General features: G+C 46.4%; 1 protein-coding gene across 2 annotated transcripts in view; it reads right to left on the bottom strand.

The window, feature by feature from the left end:
- Positions 1-22049, bottom strand: part of Fyn (FYN proto-oncogene, Src family tyrosine kinase) — a 192210-nt gene extending 170161 nt beyond the window's left edge. For both annotated transcript variants that reach the window (XM_021173874.3, XM_021173875.3), the window contains exon 1: positions 21630-22049. The gene's annotated coding sequence lies outside the window, so the exon portion shown is untranslated. The remainder of the gene's footprint in view (positions 1-21629) is intronic.
- Positions 22050-22293: the final 244 nt, after the last annotated feature.

The following is a 22293-nucleotide window of genomic DNA, read 5'->3' as shown; positions in this document are numbered from 1 at the left end:
AGGATATTTTACTGAAGCAGACACATGAGAGGATGCTTGCTGGAACAGACATGGTGTTTTTCTGGAAGCTGCCTTGTGAGAGGGCTGTGATGTTTTGCTGGAGCAGATGCTTGGGAGAGAGGGTGCATGATCTTTAGAAAGAATATAAACCCTACAGGGAGTGAGAGGACACTCTTGTATTGGTTCGCCTTGCAACGCTTTGCTGGTCTTCACTGATCTTCGCTTGTAGTGACTTCATAGACAGAAACATGTAGTATTCCCGCTGTGTCTTGCCGCTTCTGTGGTCTTGTGCCAATTCAGCACAGTCTCACAGTTTCTTTTGGACTGAACCACTGCTACTGATTCGTGTTTGGTGTTTAGTTAGATTGGACTGCCGCTACTGATTTGTGTTTAGAATCTCCACAAAGAACTACTTCTAAACAGGTCCACATCCCTCATTTCCTAGTACCCCTTCTTCTCCCCTACCTTTGGTCGGTGGTCTAGAAGGGAGGATGAAGTGATTAAAAACCCATATTAAAGTAGGTTTTGAAAAATATAGGCCTACACTGAGAAGCCATCGAGAGTTAGGAGCACACTTCTGCACCAGAATTTTGTGTTATGTTCTCCATCTCCCTGACTCGGGAAGTAGCACAGAAAGAGATGCAAGCGTTACCAGCACTGGGCCGAGCAGGGTCCCCCTATCTCACCAAGCCTATGGGCTAAGTGTAATTCTCTGCTAGTCAGTTTGCAATCATCCTTGAGTCTTTCTTTGGCTATACTTCTATGCAGAGCTAGAGTTCCTTCTGCTGTGTACTCACTTAACATTATCATTGTTTTCTGGTTAGACTAGCAGGCAGCTCGGGGGAGCACTGAGCATGGTGCCTAGAGCACACAGGGGCTGTTGTGCCATCGCTGCTGATGGCTGAGAGCAGCAGTGACAAGGAGCAGTGACACAGTAACTAATGACCCCCGTGCAAGTCAAGCCAACCTCACTCCTTCCTGTGTGAAAAGTGGTCTGTGTGTGCACTGGTGGGGAAGGGAGGCAAAGTGTACAGAGAGTATGCTGCCCCACAAACTGAACCTATATACAATTAACCAGAAGATAACTTACCTCTTTAAATTTAGTCCTGGGGCTCCAAATTTAAAATAAATGACAAATATCCTATTGGAAAATTTTGCTTATTTTTCTACAAATCATTTGTGGTGATCCTTATCATTAAAAAAAAAAGGTGATAAAACTCAACACTATGAGCTAAAACATATGAGTAAAATGAAAATAAATAATAAAAAGGTGATCAAGAAGGCTAAGGAGATGGCTTAGAAGATGAGAGTCCTATGGAAGGCAAGGCCTGCTCAAATCCTAAGTGCCACATAAAGGCTGGCAGACATGGCCAGCTGCCTGTAACCCCAGCATCAATGAGTGGAGGCATGGGGATCCCAGGAGAACACTGAGTTTCAGGTTAAGTAAAAGATTCTGTACCCTCTCCCCCAGAATGGAGGAAAACACTCAAGCTCCCCCTCTGGCCTCTCTGTGCTTATGCACAGGCACACACACACACACACACACACACACACACACCACACATGACTGAGTTACTGAAATGTAATCAACTATTGTCATAATCATATCTTATACGTAACAAAGGAGATTTAGGGTCCATGAGAAACTTGGGAGCATTATTTTATCTTACAAATGGAAGACTGAGAGAAAAATGAGACGTGTTTTCCCCTGTCACAGTATCTTCTTCATTCCACCTTCAACCACTTCTCTCTGCTGGCAAAGGTTTAAAATATTCATTGACCTGCCAGAACCATCTACACACACATTACTGGACACACATCGCATCTGAATGGCTTCTTTCTGCTCCAGCAATCACAGCTCTATTCAGTCACAACTGAAGGAGGAACCTCAGGGCTGTACGGTGTGGTGTCAGTGGAGACGGAGGATAGAGGATAAAATAGCCATTTGATAGCACCGTCCCTATCAAGCCTGTCAACAGGGACAAGTGTTCCTTCGGTTATTCTTAACATAGAATCCAAAGCACAAAAAAGACCAGGCAGGGACAGACTCTGCTGTAATCCCACAGAAAGCTCAGGCGCAGACAGAACACACACAGAGGCTCCTCAATGCCCTCCAGTGCAGGGCGCCCCTGGCTCCCTGCCGGGCCGTGGGGGAGGAGCAAGAACAGGCCCACTTTCACAGTGGTCTACCCAAGGCTTGTGCAGCTGCAGACAGACACACAATGTCTGGAATCTTCCATGTTCATGGCCACCACGATGGCCCATGTGCCCAAGTCTCGGCTCAGACAAGGCTGTTCATTGCAAGGCTTCTCAGCTCCCCATTTCCCTAAGAAAAATGGATTTTCCTCTAACCATTCAACCTGGTTCCAGTCTAGCACTTTCTCCTAGTTGTGCTGACCCAGAAACCCAACAAGGTTAGACTTGAGTCTAACTGCCACCTCTTGTCCCGGCTTCCCTACTCCAGTGCGGGTGCAGTGATGACGTGTATGTGTAAATGGCGACTCCAGGCAAAGACAAAGCTGGAGCATAATGGTGTGGTACACTGACATCAAGAGGAAAGCCTAGTCGGTAGCACAGGCAAAGATGGCCAGCAGTCTCTCATGCTTCAGCCAATGCTATGTGTGCTCATTTACTCTTTGTTTATAGAAGTAAATAGTCCTTATGCCTCCTTAACAAGGTACGATGTACTCACTGAAAATTTTGTAAAATACAAAAGTCAAGGGCTGGGAGATGGCTTAGTTGCTAAAACACTTCCCTTACAATCACAAGGAGCCGAGTTTGACCCCCAGAACTAACTCACTCACTCTCTCTCTCTCTCTCTCTCTCTCTCTCTCCTCTCTCTCTCTCTCTCTCTCTCTCTCTCTCTCTCTCTCTCTCTCTCTCTCTCTCTCTCACACACACACACACACACACACAGAGAGCTGGGGTGTGGTGACACATGCTTGCAGTCCCATAACTGGGCAGGCAGGGGGGAAAAGATACCTGGTGCTCACTGTCCAGGCCACCTAGTCTCTTTGGGAGTTCCAAGCTAATGAAAAGGGGTAGACGGCATTTCTAAAATGACGCCTGAGGCCAGACTCACCCCCATATACACAAATACGGATCCAGTATCTCTGTGCACATGCAAATATAACGTTGATCACTAACACCTTCATCCTGCACACCACAGTGGGAAGCACACATGTTTTCTGAAGGGAACCAGTAGGAGAAGTCTACCAAATAAGAACAATGTACTCAGATCAACTGCAGGGTCCATCTCTACTAGGCAGTCTACCCTACCTACCTAATGATGCCCCTTACCACTGACAAATCAAGTACACTCTAAAATAGAAAAGTCCAGTCCACAGCCAGGGAGAGAGCTGTTGGCTGGGAAACCCAGTGCTATCTACCCCTAGCCCTTCTATTTATGTGCTCTGTGACTGGGCCTGTGGGTGCAGCCAGGGTCACATACTAAACCCACAGGGTCAGGCAAGTATACAGCATGTGTGCAAAGCAGACAGATGAGGGAGAGCCAAAGACGGTGACTCCTTCCCAAGGTGTCAGTCACACACTGCCCTGCCCTGGGAGTAGGGGAGTGGGGAATTGCTGTCCTTAGACATTTTTTTATTTTTTTAAATCTCAGTTTTTATGTAAAACTGGCCCATTTGAAAGTATGATTCTATGTTTTAAAATGTATTGTCTACTCCATGAGGACTACGCCTCACCTTCTCTTTCTGTCAGAAAGGAACCTGAGTGACTCTTGCATATCCACAGAGACTTATTAGGAAAGTAAGCGAGGCTTGTATTCGTCATAGACCAAAGCAATCCACGTACACTCACAAGCACCGAGCAGAGTGGCACAGCCCTTCATATCTGCTTAAACTGCGGGATTAGCACACACATTTTAAAGTAGACATGCACACTGGCTCCTGGATTGAAAACCCCCGGAGGATGAGTGCAGCCAACTGCAGATTTAGCATCAGAGGGTGGCGTACAAGCTTGACTGGAAAGTCCTGGTGACAAATGCAACGTGGAGGCAGGCAGTATAGACAACCAGCTAAAAACTGCGAAAACCAGGAGCTGAAGCGTGGGAGAGTGGCCTGAAAAGAAGGCCGAAGGGAGCGGCACTAAAGGAAAGAGACACAAGAAACCAAGGACTGACCAAAGGCATGGTGTCAGCAAAATACCAAAGTGTGCTAATTGTATTAGTATATTAAGAAGTCAAGATCTAGCTACAGAGGTTTTCCTGAACAGGTCAGAAAACACAGACACACAGACACAGATAGACACAGACATGCACATACACAAACACACACACACAAACAAAAAAGACATGTCTCTACAACAACACACACTGCCCCACATTTTACACTGTGCCAGTTCTGTATCTGTCCCTTTTAGCCTACTTCTATCACAGTCTCTCTTTGCTAAAATACATTAGTTACTATGGAAACAATGTCATAGCGTGTAAAACCATTTACTGTCCTTGGAAAGGCGCTCGTGATAAAACTGAACAGTGGCACTCTTACAAAAGAGAAGCAACAGAAAACAGTTGCTCAAGAGCACAGTCTCAAAACTGACTTCAAAGTATCCTCCACCCCAGTGTCCTATGTTCCTGGTCGCTTGTCACATCCCTGTCAACCACAGAAGTGCCATGCTAAGTTATATAGGCTGAGAGTGCTTAAAACAAAGTCTCTCATCTAACATCCTGCAAGCAATCGGCTCCCTTTAGCTCACACTTCCTTCCAAGAGAGAGGGAGAAGGGCTGGAAGATGTAATGGATGGTCCAGGGTACATCTGTTCTCTTAACTGTCTTTGGAGATAGAAATACCACTAGAAACGTAGACCTGAATTTTCTTACCACCATGGGTAAGAAATAAGGGAATCGCCTTCCATTTTTCCTTCTGATTTCAAGTCAAGTTCATTACATTAAAACAATGTGTAGGAACCAAGCCTGGTGGCACACACCTGTACTCCCTGCACTTCAGGAGCTGAGACGAAGGACTCTGAGTTATGGGCCAGCCTGGAATACATAGTAAGACCCTGTCTCAATTTAAAAAAAATTTTTTTTCATTTTAGTTTTGCTATATTTTGCTTTTTTTTTTGTCAAGAAAAGCTAGCAATCTCAGATTATGTATAAAATTTCTCTATTTAAAAGCATGAGACTGCATTTTTAAAGCTGCTGTGTATGTCCTAAGTTCTATACCTCGAAATATGTATAAGCATATATATGCAAACACACACGTACAAACTTGGCAAGCATCATGTTAGTTACCCCGACAAAGAAGCAGCGGGTATGTGTCAGAGGGGCCATGGAGAGAGCAGGTCTATATCCTGTCATAGAAGAGGGAAATGACGTGACTGCCATGACAGGCTTCCTTTAGAGCCCACTGCTATAGAAGTGAGGCTGGAAGGGCAAAAGCAGGAAGAGGCGGCAGAAACAAAAGAGGGCCAAAGGTGGGTGGGAGTGGAAATGTGACTCCTGACCAGGGTGACTCTGACGTGGGACTCACTCCTCTGGCTCAGGGTAAGATCTACACTAGCTGCTTCACTTCAACAGCCACTTGTTATGGTACCACCGACCCACCAGGCCTGGGCTTTGTACTCTGATGGTCTGGCACTTTTCTAACACAGAACTGCCCACCAGTGAGACCAACACAGTGAAGGGAGGTTTAGTTCAACTGTGACAGTCTCTTTCCTGCCCCTCCCAATCATGTCACAAGGAGCCTTCCTGGGCTTACAAGAGTGCCTGGGACAAGAGAAATCCAGGTCGGCTAGCTCCATCCAATCCTGACTCGCAGTGACACATGCATTCCTCTGTCACAGAGGAAGTCACAGTGCCGCCGCCACGCTGAGCCTGAGATGCACAGAATGCCAGCCAGAAGAATTCAAAGGAGACACAGAACATAAAGCAGGTGAGCATTAAGTATCTGGAGGAAACAGACCAGGGCAGAGCTTTTAAGAACTGCTCTCATTATAGCACTTCTGTCATTTATTGAATGGTCATGCTTAAATTGTCCACTATCTTGTCTAGCCACAGTGAGTGAGGCCAAAGAGAAAGAAAATGCAAGTTTAGCTTTGAAAACTAAGTGTGGCATCTCTGGTTTTCTTTTTCACGCCAGGCAAACTCTACTCCTGAGCTACAGACCTAACCCCAAATCTTGTGTTTCAAGGAAGTTGAAGATAAATGTCAATCAGTACAAATGTCTGTTGCTATTTACTATCCACCACGGGAATATCACACATCACAAATCTGCTGAAGAAGTTCCCCACACCACTTCAGATGCTGACAGCTTCTGCAGTGAGACAGCTAGCGATGACGGCCTCACCCACGTGCCTGCAGAAGAGTCAGTATCATAGCACTGTGGAAACACTGTCCCCTAAAAGCAAATGATCTGGTCTAAATGGGTTTTGCTTACTTGGAGACTAAGTCTCTATGTGTCTGCATGTATATGGTGTGCACTGAAAGCATTTTCATGTATTACCTTTGTTAGAAGAAACCCTTCGTCAACAGTTAAGGGAGTCTAGGTTAAGGCTCGTTTATCATGAGTTTTAAAGAAGGTCAACTGGAGTTCCCATGCATCTCAGGAGATCAGAATAAACCTGGAAGTTTCATCTGTCACAGGTGAACTGTCTGTGATTGTTACTGCTGCTGTAATGGTAAAAAGCTCTACTCAGGAGATAAAATGACTTCTTTTTCTTGGGATGTTAAAACCTATGGTCTCACTTCTCAGACTATTATGAAGCAGAAAGTTACTTAAATTTTGGTTATGACATACCAAATTCATAACTGCATTCAAGCAAGTGGCTAAATCCTACTAAATACAAAAGACATGAGGGAGCAGAAACTAACAGGTCACATTTTATAATCCTGTTCAGAAAAACTGATGGACAACATTTTTGCTGAATGCAAAAGGCCCTTCACAGCAGCCCACACGTTATCTTTTGCCTCCTGTCATCTGGGTGGCCCCAGTATGAGAAACCACGCTAACTCCACCTGACTCAATGTGACACTGATTAACAAGACCTCTCAGGCTGAGGGGTATTTGGCTCAGAACCATTTGGAAATCTCTGAAGTCCAAGTTCATGCCAACGAAATCAAGGGAGGACACTGAGCACACAAGCCTCCAAGATTCTGTTTGGAAACTGCATCATGATACTTGGGACGGCCTTGCCTTGTGGCAGGCTTTTGATGGGGCTCCCGGTTATAAGTGGACACGGGTTTAAGCGCTGCACTAAGATGAAGTAAGTAGAGCAAACTTAGGTCCTTCTTCATCTAAGTCAAAGCACACAGAAGCGCTGCAAAACGACTTACTTCACTAAGTTGTGAACTGCAGGTATTTACTGGAGGTAGTAGTTCTACACTATGGAGGAAAGACTCATGATAGTACTAGGCAAAAGTGTTTACATATTTCTTTATGGGGGAGGGGAGAATGCCCGGGAAGGGCCTCCATTTAGTAGAATTTGTTCTGCGTTCACCAGGGAATCTGCACCTGCAGAAAGATCCTCTTTTTCAAGCAGAGTCACTATGGTGTGTGCATAACTGCTACTCACAGGCATCCATTTCAGAAAGTAACCGTAAACATAATTCTGAAGGGACTGAAGTAACTTCGTGAGAAAATTAAAAACTCACTCCATTAAAAAACAAAAACAAAAACAAAAACCAGTGACTTAGTGAGCAGCAAATATCACGACATTCTTGCTAATGCACAAATATTCAGGATAAGTGACGGGTTCTCTAATGTGTACATACATGTGCTTTTAGATTTTAGATGTGTTATTTTAGTCTTTAAATAGAACTATTTCACAAATCCAAATTTTTTAACTTGCCAACTCACACATCAGCATGCATATACATATATATATATATGTATATACACACACACATGTACATATATATATACACACACATATTTCTATAATTATATTTAGTGACTCTTTTCAATTAACTCATGGCGCTTCATCTCTTAACTCTCCTGGCTCTCACTGGTAAGGGAAAACATTATGGATTGAGATTGGTGGAAAGTGTCACAGTGATTTTTGTAGCAGGGAAATCCATAAGCATTGTCCCACCAGGCAGTTCCCACCACACCTCCAATCAACACATGTTTTTAAAAACAGGCCTCAAAGTTTCCTTTCAAAAATTACTAGTTATTTCAGGACATAGCAGGTTTTCAAACACATCTTCCTAAGTGTAGCAGCATCCTTGTATGCATGTCAGTGAGAAATGAAATGTAATTAAAGAGTTTGTCTCCCTCTCACTTGAGTGTTCTGGAAAGTACTTATGAATTATACTTGGAAATGAATCCCTGCATAACGGATGCTTTATTTAGTACATGGGGACTGAATAAAAATGAAGGGCATCTCCCCTTGTGTTTAGGGATAGAATTTCTAGCATTTCCCCATTATGTTTAAAATACTGAAGCAGAGAGAACTATAGGCAGAACGTTTATACACAAAGTAAAATTTAGTCTCCACCATCAGGGCCCAAGAAAGGCTTGAACTTCTACGATATGTTTCCCTGATCTGAGGTCCCTCCTTCTGCAGGACTGCAAAGAACTCACAGTATGCAAACCCTTGCTATAATCTGTGGTTCCATGTAGACAGCTCTAGCCTGAAGGGCAGAACTTCTCAATTCATGCTCAAAGCAAGCCTGACACAGGTATACTAAGCGGTGACTTCCTCAAAAGAGCGTATTCCTGGCCCTCCCACAAAGTGAAGGAAGACACAGCCTGACTGCTTAGCACACTCAACCATGTATTTTGAAGTATACTACTTTATTTCTTAATGGTTGGGTCCGACCTAATTATTAACATTGCATTTCTGCTTATGACAGAAAAATAACACCTTGCTACAGTCTCTTAGGAGTTAGTACTTTGGTTGCTTCAGGCAATTAGTCAAATTAAACTCACCTCTAAGTGCCTCTCAAAGCCTCTTGTCCTCCCTTGTCCCCCAGGGAGATTACAGACCACCACCGCAGTCATAAGAGGGTCTGGTCAAGCCTGATCTCTAAGTCCCTGCTGGCCCCTATGGGATAGCTCTTCCTCCTTCTTTGGGTACGGGCTTGGGAAGTCTGTCATATTGATCAACTCTTTAGGATTTAGTGGTATCTAGCCATGTTCTCAAGCCAGTCTCTAGGGGTGAGTCTGAAATACTTCCTTCTCTGCATGTTCCACTCTGATCCCAGGATTCTCAGCATCTCTACACCTGCTTAGAGAGCAAGTATGACTCTCAGAATTTCCCCCTACGCCATGTGAAAGCTTTGGGGTACCAAGAGGGGACAGGAGTTTCAGACCTGGTTCTGCCTAAATATAACTACTTCACAGTGGTTTCTTTCCAAAGTTCCACACAGGTAACAGGGTACACATGTCTTCTGCCTACTGTGGTTGCTCCAAAGATCTTGAATGACCCCTTAGAAGAATCCCTGAGGAAGGAGCATTTGGGACTCCTTAAGTCTAGGCTTCTCCAAATCTCTGCAAGCACTTCTCACTAACCCAGGCAAAGATGTCTCCTTTCCATTCAGAGGGAAACTGTCCTTCCCTTCATGAGTGTCATACGTCCATTCTAGCCTACTGAGGTTTGATTCCTTGGGATCCACAATTATTTTCCTTGTAAGAAAGCCTGCCTCTTAAATAAAGGCTTGGGCTAACTCTGGTCTCCAAAAGATGCTTGAAAGGCCTGTTGGAACGTCAAAAGCTGAGCAATACATTCTTGTCCTTGGCCATGTTCTGTCCTCCCCTTATCAAGAATCCTTAGCCCCAGTGAGAGAATAGTCCCAGGGCAGCAAGAATTAGGAGGAATCAAAAGAAAACTGAGTATCAGTTGAAAAGGTTATTCCGGTCAAACTAGCTGCTCATAAGGTAACGTCCCCAGGGTTCAGAACACTCATTACGGATAAAAGCAATACATGCACACATCCTTCTTTCAAAATATTTATAAGTGCTTGAACCAAGGGCAATAAGAGCCAATGGTTTCCCATTCTTAAATTCCTTACATCTAGTGTCCTTACTGTCTACAGGTTTTCTATTGCAGAGCAAAAACCCACTTGACAAAGAGTTACTCTGCATCAGCATCTTCCTGGAACCTTCTATCTCTGAGTTTCCTTAGACGAGGAGGTCTTCAATTCTGTCTCTCTTCCAACATAGCTCCCCAGCGATCAGACCCTTCCCTACCACTCATTTCAAGCCTACAACCCATCCTTGATCCCTACTTTGAGTTGATTGAAATGCTGTTTTCTTTAGTGTCTTAGAGCATTCCGATCGCTTGACTAGTCAAATCAATACTAAACTCTAGGTCAGCACAAGGCCAGCTTTTCCATTCCAAGGCCAAAAGCACAGCTACACAAAGTCACAAAACTGCCCTAAGGAGAACCACAGAAACCCTCCAAGTCCAAATGGAGTGCCAGACCACAGATGCTATGATCCATCTGATCACAGCTGCCCATGATCCATGTGGTCACAGCACACAGAGAAGCTGAGTGCTCTCGGAGCTTTCTCTAGACTCCCAAGTCCTCTATCTGTCATGCCACCTCTTCCTACCTCACCAACATCTCCCTTGTTGGTAGAGGACAAAGGGCAACAATAACCCAGTAGATGCTCTGGAAGAGCAAAGACAACTGTTGAAGGGGCAGGGCCAAGATGTTTCATCCAATGAAAAGAGAATATCTGTCACAGCTGGAGAGATGAGGAACAGGGAAGGAGACAGGCTTGCCTTAGATGTAGCAGACTGGGAACTCAATCCCATCTCTCTGGATAATACTTGAAATAAATGAGCTGCAATCTATCCTTTTCCAGGAGCTGCCACACTTACAGAGCACCTGGTTGTGTTCCTTCTATCATGTTCTCAGATTCTTCCCAGGCACCCCTCACCACTTTCCACAGAGTAATTTGGCCTCTAAGGAAACTACCTCCAACTCCAACCATATGAAAACAAGAGTATGTTCAATAATGACAAACCTGTGAGTATTCTTCAAAGAATTCTTCTTACAAAGGAAAGGGCGCAGTGTGCCCTGTTCTCTCTGCTTTTACCTTCACTTGCAGGAAGGCAAGCAAGGGAGTCACAGCACTTTCACACAAGAAGATGGAACATCTAAATTATTACCTAAAAGTAGAATATGGGGGAGGGGCTGGAGAGATGGCTCAGCAGTTAAGAACACTGGCTGTTCTTCCAAAGGACCTGGGTCCAATTCCCAGCACCCACCCCTGTCTGTAACTCCAGTTCCAGGGGATCTGATACCCTCACACAGACAACATGCAGGCAGAACACCAATGCACATAAAGTAAAAATAAGTTATAAAAAAAGAAACAAACAAACAGAATATAGATTGCAAACTGACTCTGAAAATCCATAAGCACAGCGGATCATCTGAGGGACTGCCCACAACAGGGAAGGAAGGTTTCTTAAGACAATCTCCTCTAGGACGATTCCTAAAAACATGCAGGAACACTAGCCAGAAAGCACAGATTAGTGCACAGCTTGCTGTGGTTTAATACAACCTTTGGGTCTAGTGCTACTAAAACAGACAGTATTGACAGTGGCGTGCACAAAAGAGGCTGGACATGAACAAACTGGGTAAATATGTCACAAGGGGACATTAGAAGCCAGCAAAAGGTAAAGGCCATCTTGTCACAGCAGAATGTGACCTCCTACTCTTAAGGTAGGGGGTAGGGAACTTTTAACTAGACTCTGCATGGCTAAAGCAAATAACACACCCCACCCCCACTTCTCAAAGATCACAATAGCATTGTGAACAACAGTGATCACCAGGCACATTCCCTTTGCTTCTGCAGCTGTCCTACAGCTATAGAAAATGTTCTTTCCACGCTAGCACATGAAACCCAGCACTCAGGGGAGGGCTAGGTAGGGGAAGCCATTAATGAGGAACCCTGGTGCAGCTCACAGGTGGCTCAGAAGACTCTTAGTGAATGCCTGACAAACACCGCCCATTGTGCTGTTCTGTCTTTTGTTGGGGGAAAAAAAATGACTGGACTGATTCCTCCTGTAACCATGGAAAACATTTTATAAAAAGCTCATTTCCTACCATCCCTTTGAAAGACACAAAAAAAGGGCTGAAGCCGAGCTGCAGTGTCAAATCCTCACTTTGCGGGACCTTGGCTCTGGTACAGAGCCCTCCTACCCTGCTAAAGAGATCCTTCAGATGCTGCCACGTGGAGAGGGTCCTTCCATAGGCAGAGCTGAATGCAAAGTTCAGCAATGGCAGGTCCACTGTAGGTGAGGCTCTGCTTCCTCTGCCTCAGTCAGTGGGGCACAGCAACTGTGGGCTGGTCAGCTCCCGGTCCTTGACCACCCCCTACTATATGTTCCCGGTCTCCTGCAGGCCATTCTGTATATCCTCCCTGGTCTTGCACGTCCCTCTGCAGTGTGGGAGCCTCCATCCCTTGTCTTAGCTCTTCCTCTCCCTTTGAGAACATGGTAGCGGGGGGGGGGGGGGAGACCTAAATACTTTCCTGACCATCCGAAATTTTCAGCGAAAGCCAAAAGGTTCCTAACAAAGATCTTTAAGTGCATGTCATGTTCAAGATGTGACGGATGGCCACTAAGCCTCCACCACAGTCAGTAGGGAACACATGCATCTTCTGCCACCATAAAGCTCGGAAGCTCGCCGTTTGGGAAGATGCCAATCTAATACCATGATATCCGGGAAACCAGCTGCACCTCAGACCTTGTCCTGGGGCCTGTCCAAAGCAGCATCCACTGACCTGCTACAAGCTGCAAGTAGACCAACCAAAGGATGGACCAGCATACAATATGCTGGCACATAAAGGCCCAATAATTTCTTTGAGAAGACAGAACTCTCAGATAAGGACTTTAGGAACCTGGAGAGCTGTTCTTAGCTAAATTAGTAGCTGGAGTATTCACTTGGACAAATCCTAAAGCTCTTTGAACCTTGGATTTCTCATATCAGCTTTTAAGTAACACATGGCATCATGTGTTAGAATGTTACAGGAGAGACAGATGCTTAATGTAAATACGGAGACTGGGATTCTAATTGGGCCTTGAGAAACGGGAAGAATTCTAAGGGAAAGGGAGGACCAGGGTCCAGGAAAGGGCAATAAAAGCAAGAACACATGAGCTATGTTAAATATTCAGTGAGTGGGCTGCCATCTTGGCTTAGTAGGGAGGTGAGCCAGGTGTAATTAAGGAAGGGCATGGAGGCAGGAGGTTTACAAGGCCATCCTTAGGAATCGAGTCTTTCTCCTCCCACTCTGTGGGTGGTTAGCACACAGGAGGAACCAGCGTCAACATCAGCTCCTGCTGACAAGGATCAGGGCCTGGGAGTGAGGCAAAGGTTCTCTGCAGGCCAGAGTCACAAGGACTCATATCCCAAGGACATGGACCAGACCGAGGTGTACAAAGAACTGGCTCAGAGTGACATTGTGGGGGAGGAGCCAATGATAAGTGATAAGAATGGCCACAAGTTAGAGAGTTTGCTGATCCGCCAGCTTGGATTCCTGCGTCTGAGAACAGTAAGATGCTGTGCTTGCATTTCTAGGTGAGAGAAGAAACTAGAGCAAAGGGACACCCCTCAGGCTGACAGACTAACCAGGGACACTGCGAACAGAAACCAGTGCTACTTAAAACACTCTGATGTTACTCATGCAGTGAAATTAAAATAAAATTGAAACAAGAACCAAATTTTACCCTTGTCAGTATTTAAAAATGTCATGAACTGAGCAGCATATGAAAATGAAGGAATCAGCGGGCGGTCATCTGCCTCCAGTGGGGTTTAAGCTAGACAGGTTGTCACAGATGTACAGACCCTATCACTTTTGGGGGCAGTGAAAGGAGGATTGGGGAAAGTTCCTCAGGCTTTGTTGTGGTAAAGAAAAACTGGCTCGTTTTAAATTTTCCATTAAAGCCCTACTTTTCAATATAAAGCAGATGGGCTCCTTACACAACTTCTAAAAAGCCTACTATTTTGGGGTACCTCAAAGATGGAAGTTCTAAAGAAAATAAAGTCTCTGAATTCACCAAATAAAATCCCACTAGCACATTCAAAAGAAGCAGGGACTTAGAAATCTTTAAAATGCAAGTTGAGAGGTCTTCTTGTATCAGAGACCAAGGCTCCTCCAACTCTTGGCTGGAGGACCACTTCTAGCAGCTCCTTCATGCTCCCATCACAAGAGCTGGAACTCTGCTTGCTTTATTCCCTGCCTTCTGAAAGTTTCTCCTGCCCCTCTATTCCCACTGCTCCTCCCAGCTACAGAAAAGATTTCAAAGTGTTCTATCATCCCTGGCCTCCTGTAATCATAATGTGGCCTGGGAACGTGCACTCCAACAGGGCATAGGTACTCTGCACTCCCCGACACCCCATGCCCTTTTAATGAGGTAAGACCTGGCTTTATTACCAGTTTGCTGTTCTACAAAGGAGGATGACAGAGGAAAGGGCCAAGGCTTGCAACGTGCTAGCTCTGGGGTGTTGGCATGGGAGCTGCTGGCTCAACACACTCCCTCATAGGCTGCTATCTCTTTTGAAGGATGGATCGAAAGGAAAGGATGTAGACACTGGAGCCAGACCACCTGCTTCCAATCCCCAGCTCTGCCACTTACCAGCCCTGACAAAAGTCACCTTTATACTTCAGTTGTCTTGCTAAGTTGGGCTAATAATGTCATGGAATAATGCTGTGTGTCACCCTCTCAAATCACCCCATATACCCCTGATTTGCCAAGGGCTTGCATGGCGTTGTAAAAGTCCAGTACTCCCTGTCCCCCACCCATCTGACTCCCTCTTCAGCATGAGTCAGGCTGGGCTGTGGTGACAGGAGGTGGTAGGCAAGTGCTGTGGGAGTCCTGCGTGGGGTGGGGGGGAACAGAGAGGGGGCTTCGCAGGAAGTGAGACCTCACTGCTATGTTAAGAGTGGGTAAAGGTGCTTACATGTGCCCTAGCGCATGACAGAGAAACTGCAGTGGACAGGAAGCAGGGAAGAAGTAATAAGCCTTCAGAAGCATGAAGCACCCAGGCCCAGCCTCACACGCTAGTAGCTGTGTGACGTGTGCAAGTGACCTCACAGCTTTAGGCCTCGGTCTCCCCGTGTGACTAATGGGGATAATAATATTGTGCCTGTCACATGGAGTTGTTATGATTAAAAAATTACCGTGTGTAGAACAGCAAACACGGGCCCCCAGGGGTCAATAAAAGGCTGGTGTTATCTGTCCAGCATACTCAGCCAAGAATGAGTAGCTGTGGTAAGCTGGGTACATCTTTTATTAGCAACAAAAATGGTGAGAAGCATAAAGGCCCAAAACATGTAATCCTCTGGCAAAGCTTTCTGAGCAGGAGTAAGGACCGAGCTATAAGCCCTTCTGATACTATAACTTTTTTCCTCCCAAAAGCTTACAGGAAATAGGTGCTCAACCTCTACTTCCCCAAGACCGCATGGTATTGCTTTGAGATGGCAGCCATACTAATGCAGAATGGATGTGTGCTTTCTAAATGTACTCAAGAAGCCCAAGGTGGCCGCCTATCCCGAGGGAAGCCCAACACAGCCCTGTGGAAACAGGCGGAGAGCAACAGAAGCGCCCTCTTCCAAATGCCACAACTCCGAGTCTAGCAAACACTGTTAAAGTTTCATGAGTCAGTTAGCATTATCTGCTTTTCCCACGTTTTTATTAGGCCGTAAATCCAGTTCAATTTATATCCTTCTAGGATTACTGCGCCCTAATCAAGTCCAGAGTGTCACTTATCCCTACGCCGTCTATGCTACGTGTCACCCAAGCCCATCTAGATAATGTTGTTGAGGCTACTTAGGTTGTTTTAAGAGCCAAAAATTAGATTTCCTCAACGACAAACTCTCAAAGATGACCATATTTCTGAATAATCCAACTCTGTTTTTTTTTTTTCCCCCAGAAATCAAATGCATGGTTTTTCTTTCTTTGCGGTTTCTTTTTCCTTTACAAAATCAGTACACATTCTGAAGTCAAACTCCAGGGGCTGAAGTATAAATAGGTTACAATTCTGGTTGCCTGACAAAAACAAAGAAACCCTTTAATAGAGTTGACTTCAAAATGCCTTAATGTTTCTGTTCTCAGGGATTAAAAAAAGGGAACACCCTCACAGAAGTAGGGGGAGAGGGATAGGATAGGAGGTTTCCGGAGTGGGGAGGAACCAGGGAAGGGGACATTTGAAATGTAAATAAAGAAAATATCTAATAATAATAATAATAATAATAATAATAATAATAATAAAAGAGTATCTTTCTTAAAAAGATTCACCAAAGATGTTGTTTCAACCACACCATATGAGCAAATGTCCTATCCTGCCTAACATTCTTGATCTGAGACAATCTTTCATTAAATCTCATTATAAACACTAAAAACTCCCTAGTATACACACAATACATTTTTAAACACACATATACACATACACATGTACTCATACACAGATCATGAACATACTAAGATATTAATGTAATTTCTGCTCTGTAAATGCTGGTGTGTCTATGTGTGTGTGTGTGTATGTGTGCACGTCTATATTAACAGTAACGAACAGTTTACTGATATGAGCAGTGTGATTCTAAGTTCTTTACATTTGCCAACTCAGCCTCCATTCAGAAAGAAACGAAAGCAGAGAGAAGGCTCAGTGGTTAAGGATGTGTTGTGCACTTGGAGGGGACCCTAGTTCAGTTCCCTGAGCCCCCATCAGGCAGCTCACAACTGCCAGTATCTCCAGCTCCAGAAGATTGGACCCCTCCGGCTTCTCAGACACCTGCACTCACGAGCACCGGTCTCACTACCACCCCCAATTTTAAAAAAGATAAAACAACGGAAGTGAAGATAAGGTTACACATCCAAGATGATCTATCTGGGGCTCCACCTTAGCTCCGGACTCTATACCCCAACCCTCTCCTGAACTGAAAGGCTCAAAACCTGGTGATGCAGGCACTTGGCATATGTTACCAATTCTTTCTGGGTTTCACTTTGCCTCCAGTGAGATTAGCCTGTTAAATTAGATGATCCTTAAGATTCTGGGTTCCATGACCTTTAACCTTGAGTGGATTCTTTGTGATTACACATCCGACTTCTGCACTTGTCTGTGGAGAGGCAGATGCCAAGAGGGATACCTCTCTGATCGCTGGGTGATTCTCTGGTCTGGTTCCCAGACTTCCCGTGCTAAATCCAATGACACTTTTCATCTGTTTCTTATCACCCTCTGGCCCCAGCTACGACAACCCCCCTGGCCTGTCCCATATTTGGGATCTCCACTGAGGGCCTGTACCCCTGCTTCTGTTACTGGGTTCACCTTAGCCACATCTATTCTTTCTATTGGCACAGTCTTCCCAAGGGACATATTAACAGCTTCAGGTATTTTGTGATTTGCTACTAGCAAATTTACGTTTGATTCTAAGGCCTCTTCCGTAGCTCCAAGCCGAGCCATCCAGTCACCTGCATAAACATCCGAAGTGGCCACAATGAAGCCATCCTTCTGCCCCGTTACTGGTCTCCATATCTGCAATCATTTCAGTGACATCTCTTCTCTGCCTCAATCTTTCTCACCTATCTCTGCTAAACCCTTTCCATACACACTTCATTTGAATTCTCAGACTCTGCAAACAATTCTCCCAGAATGGCTCTTGTCCACCCCTGGTCAAAGTCTCACACTATGACCAAGTTAGTTCATAAAATACAAATGAGGCTCATGCCACAGCTCTACTTGAAACTCCTCCTCTAAGGCACTCAGAACAAGCACTTTCAAAAAAAACTTTTCAATTTATCCTTCAGCTTGGTTCTAGCCCTCTGTCCATCTCTCCACTGTGCCCATCTAGTTTTGAACTAGTTACAGCATCCCAAACGGTCTGTGTGGGGTTTTTTCCTGGTACAGAGGACTTCCCACAATATCCAGCTATCCAAGTCTCACTCCCACCTATCTCCTCCTGCACCTGGTGGCCTAGGGTAAAGATACTGTAGCCACACTAACTGTTCCTGATCCCGACTCTTCCCTTAGAATTAGCTACTCAAGACTATTGAAGCTTGTAACTTTCCTTTCACAACACAGTGATTATCAGAGACATTGTTTCATATCATTATCGCTCAGATTAGCTTGTAAGTGGAACATGACCCAGGGTGAGTGCTCAATAAACATCAGCTATTGTGTGTTGTTGCCATCTTCTCTAGTAGGCTGTGGGCTTCTGTAGAACAAGGGCTCCGATGCATTCAGTGCCACAGCCCTATCTCATTGCTTTCTTGCACGAAACAGCACAGTGTTTGTAGGACAGATAAATGTAAGGAAATGGTCACTGAAAAAAAAAGGTACATTATAAACTGGAATAACCAGTATGGGCTGGACTCCTCTACTCCTATACGTAGGGGGTCGGTGGAGACCAGGAACCATTTGGAACAGTAGCAGTTCCCCTACTCCAGGTCCAGAAGCTAACTGATTGGCTTCCATGTAACGTGTTGGATGAAAAGACACAGCCAAGAAAGCTGGTGATGGAAAGATGCTGAAGGAAAAGAGGAAAAGCCTAATTCCCAACTAAACCAGCAACTGTCATGAAAGAAAGCCGTGTCAGTAAACAGAGTGTAATATAAGTTCAGTCCTTAACCTAAGCGAATAGATACGACTCTCACTCCCTCGTCTGCACTGTCCAGTCCCCATGAAGCCCTCCCTCCTCTGGGGTCACCAAGTGTCAGTTTAATTGTTAAGGAAACTAAGTAAAATGGTACTGTGATCTGTAAGGTTCTTCCCTTACAGAAACTCTCTGGAGTTTCCAGACTTGCCTGAAGAAGACTAGGCCAAGATGGGTGCTTCTGTGATTTAAAAAAAAAAAAAAAAAAAACATCAAAGACCACAGAGCCAGGACTGAGTGGTAGCCAGGGATCGCCCCGTGGATAAGTGGTCCCCCGAAATCACAAAATGCCAGGTTTTTAAAAAAACATGCTGAAGATGAAAATCAAAGCAACCAAACAATGATGGCTTTTGTTAAGTGTTATGCAAAAGTGTTTACCAAACACACAAGCCTTTTCCTTTCTTGGGGCACATGGCTAACCTACACTTCTCATTGGATTCTCCTGCTGTTAAACATGGTCATATAGCCACGACTCTTCTAAAGACAGAGTGGAAGTGACATGTGCAGACCAAAGCATTTTAAAGGTAGATGCACCCTCCCCAACTCTTCATCCCACCGATCTGTTACAACAGGTTATGGAAAGCTGTGGCATGATAGGATAATGGGACCCAGAATCACTCAGGACAGAAGAAAGCCAGCTACTGAGCAGAGACACCTATGCAGGGCTACGTGTGAACAAAAATAAATATATTTTGGTTTAGCACCATTATACATTTTCAGGCCTGCTCTAGCTAACATGAGTCTCTTTTAAAAGACATTGGGTACATATTGTTGATCTAATTCACATTTGTCGCTCATTAAATGAAACCACCAAGTAATACCAACAAAAGTAAAACCTGACAGAAAACAAGAAACCATTGGGTTAGGTTCTCTACCCAATGGCAGAAATGGACAAAAAACAAAAACAGAATCTGATGATGGTGTTGGAAGACAAATTTGGAGACATGGTGGCTTGCCTGGATCAGAGAAGCTGGCAAAGGCTTCAGAACAGAGATGACACGTGTGCTGGGCCTGGGCTTCAAGAACATCAGGCGATGGGGGAGGGGACTCCAGACCCCCAGAAAGTAGAGGTGCTCACCCACACTCATGCAACCGTATTGTTAATAAGTGCCTCAGACTTGGTCAGTACAGTGCAAGTTTATCGTGTACTGACTTTCCTTTCTGGGTCTGGCATCCTAACAAACCAGCCTTTGTTTTCAGAGAACATTCAGTATTTGCCCTTCTGCTGTGTGTGTATATGTATAAATATATATGTTCCACGAACGATGTCAGCTTAATGGATCACAACTCTTTTCAGATAAAACAGCTAAAGAGTAAACTTGGTACAGTTTCGTTACTTTCAACAGTTGAGGCCCCACAACCCAGGAATCAGCAGATCAGACCTAAGTTTTGACAAACTAAGCCTGAGACTTACATTAACATTTCTACCTTCAGAGGAACACCATAGGTTCTGAATTCCGACATCTGCATCCCGGGTTCATAGTTAACTAGCCCCAAAGCGTGAGAATTGAAACCACTTCCTCCAAGTCTGAATGTATGGTACTCACTGGGTAGAGCCAGACAGGGAGACTGAGCACAAAGGGTGAGAGGCCGGATGTGAGCTTCCAAAGTCAACCTTGAAGCAGACAAGTGGTACACCTCCAGGGTCTTCCAAAAGCCAGCCCAAGTGCTTGCTATCCATGGCCCCAGTTTCTTAAATAAAAGGGCTAGGCAGCATTGCTGGGCAGACCAGAGCACATTTCAAAAGACTTCATTCAGCAAAGAGGCCTTGGACTTTAGAGAATCCAGTCAGGCTGCTTCACTCTTGTTAAACAGTTTGATTCTGACTCAGACACAAAATTCTTCTGATCCCTCATCAATTTATCCTGTCTCAGGCATCAGTACCTATCCCCCAAGAAGAAAAAGGGGGAAATGAGGGATGGGAGAAGGTTCCTTGAAAGTATAGCAACTCCTAAAACAGCTGAAATAACCCCCCCCACACACACACACACCTTAAATAGAGAAAACTGCAGTTGCCACTCAATGCTACCAGTCTGTAAACACAGCTAAATGCCTGCACCTGCCACCCGGGATCCGGGAGCCTTCATTTTTTGTAAGTGTGGCAGAAAAGACTAAGAGATCAACTGCTTCACCAGAAAGAAAGGGACGCCCCAGGGATGAGACACAAGAAGCATGGTGCCCTGGGTACTTTATGTGTCTCTTCTCTATGAACTGAAAGGGCTCTTTGTGTCACACACACACACACACACACACACACACACACACAGAGCGAGTCTGATTTATTAAAGGAAGGAGGGGCAAAATGGGTGATTTTATTATCCCTCCTCCTAGTGAGTCCCAGCAAACGCCTCCTGGGCCCAAGCTTGGTGGCCTCTTTCTAGCTCAGTCCCTGTGGCCTCAGAGATAAGAGAGCCTAGAGGAGACCAAACAAAACCGTCTACCGACCTAGGGAAGTAGGGAGGAAATCCAGCGTGTCGGGGAGGAGAAATAAGCTTGAGAGAGCAAAAGGGGTGGGGGGGACAGAGGAAGAGGAGGCAAGGCCAGACACAGGGGAAAGGGGAAGGGTGGGTGGGTGGTAGCACAGGAAGGGTGAAGGGGAGGGTGGGGGAAGTGCAAGGGAGGTTCCAGAAATAGGCAGGAGGATGCGCTGGGGAACGGCAAGGGCCACCGAGGGAGGAGGCCAGGAGGTGGAGGAGTGGGGCAGGGGTTGGGTGGGGAGGAAAGCAGCACGGGGCATCAATTATTAAGTGATTACATCATCCCTGACATTAAAACAACACACACAGCCCCGGTCCCCGCGGGGGGCCGCGAAAGGAGGGCGGGGGCGGAGCTGGGCCAACCTCACCCCCAAGCCAATTCCTATTTTCCACCCGGCACCCGCCGGCAGCCGAGGAAAGACACCCCGGTGCCTGCGCAGCCTCGGGGCGGTACCCCGCATCAGTGTCCTGCGTCGCGGGGCGCCCTGGAGGCTGCGCGGCGGGACCGCAGCGGGGGCAGCCCGTGCGGGGGCGCTGGGCCGGGCGTCTCCGCAGCATCCCGAGGCTCCGCGCATCCCCGGTCGCTTACCTGCGTGGCTTGGCGCTCAGCTCCGGAGCACATTCACATGGTCCTCTCCCCGCCCTCCTCCGGCGCGGCCCAGGCGGCTCCCGCGGCTCCGCGGCGGGGCCCAGGAGCTCCTGGGCCTCGCGAAGCGCCGAGGGGGCGGCGCCGGTGTCCCCGGCCCGGCAGCCCGGTCCCTCCCTGGCGCGGGTGGCGGCTTTGTGTGTGCCCGGGGAGTCCTCGAAACGCTCCGGCTAGAGGCGGCCTCGCTGAGCTCTTGACCAGCGGGCGGGTCTCGGAGGCCCGGCGCACGGCGACCCCTCCTCCTCTCCGCGGAGCCCCCTCCCCGCCGGCTGCGCTCCTGACAGATGGCGCAACTGCACCGACGCGCCGCCGCCACCGCCGCGGCTTCTCGCAGCTACTCTCGCTGATGCTCGGGCTGCTCCGGATCCCGAGGGGTTCGAGAGGGGGCGGGACACGCCCTGAGACTGTCAGGTCTTTCTGCCCTATCAAAGGGCCCGCTGAGGGCTGAGCGCCGGCAGCCATTGGTGGGTGCGTCGGAGGCGGGACGGCCATGGGTGGGGCCGCCGAGTGGGTTGAGCGTTACATTGGTGGCGGGCAGCCTGCCGTGCGCAGGGCCACAGGGTGTGCGAGAGGATGCGAGGTTGGCGGAGAAAGAAGAGATGTGTGT

The sequence above is a fragment of the Mus caroli genome, unplaced genomic scaffold, assembly GCF_978045245.1.
Source record: "Mus caroli unplaced genomic scaffold, Mus_caroli_1 scaffold_9, whole genome shotgun sequence".
In the NCBI taxonomy this organism is placed as follows: Eukaryota; Metazoa; Chordata; class Mammalia; order Rodentia; family Muridae; genus Mus; species Mus caroli.
The sequence above is the reverse complement of the archived record's forward strand: the minus strand, read 5'-3'. Positions and strand labels throughout refer to the sequence as shown.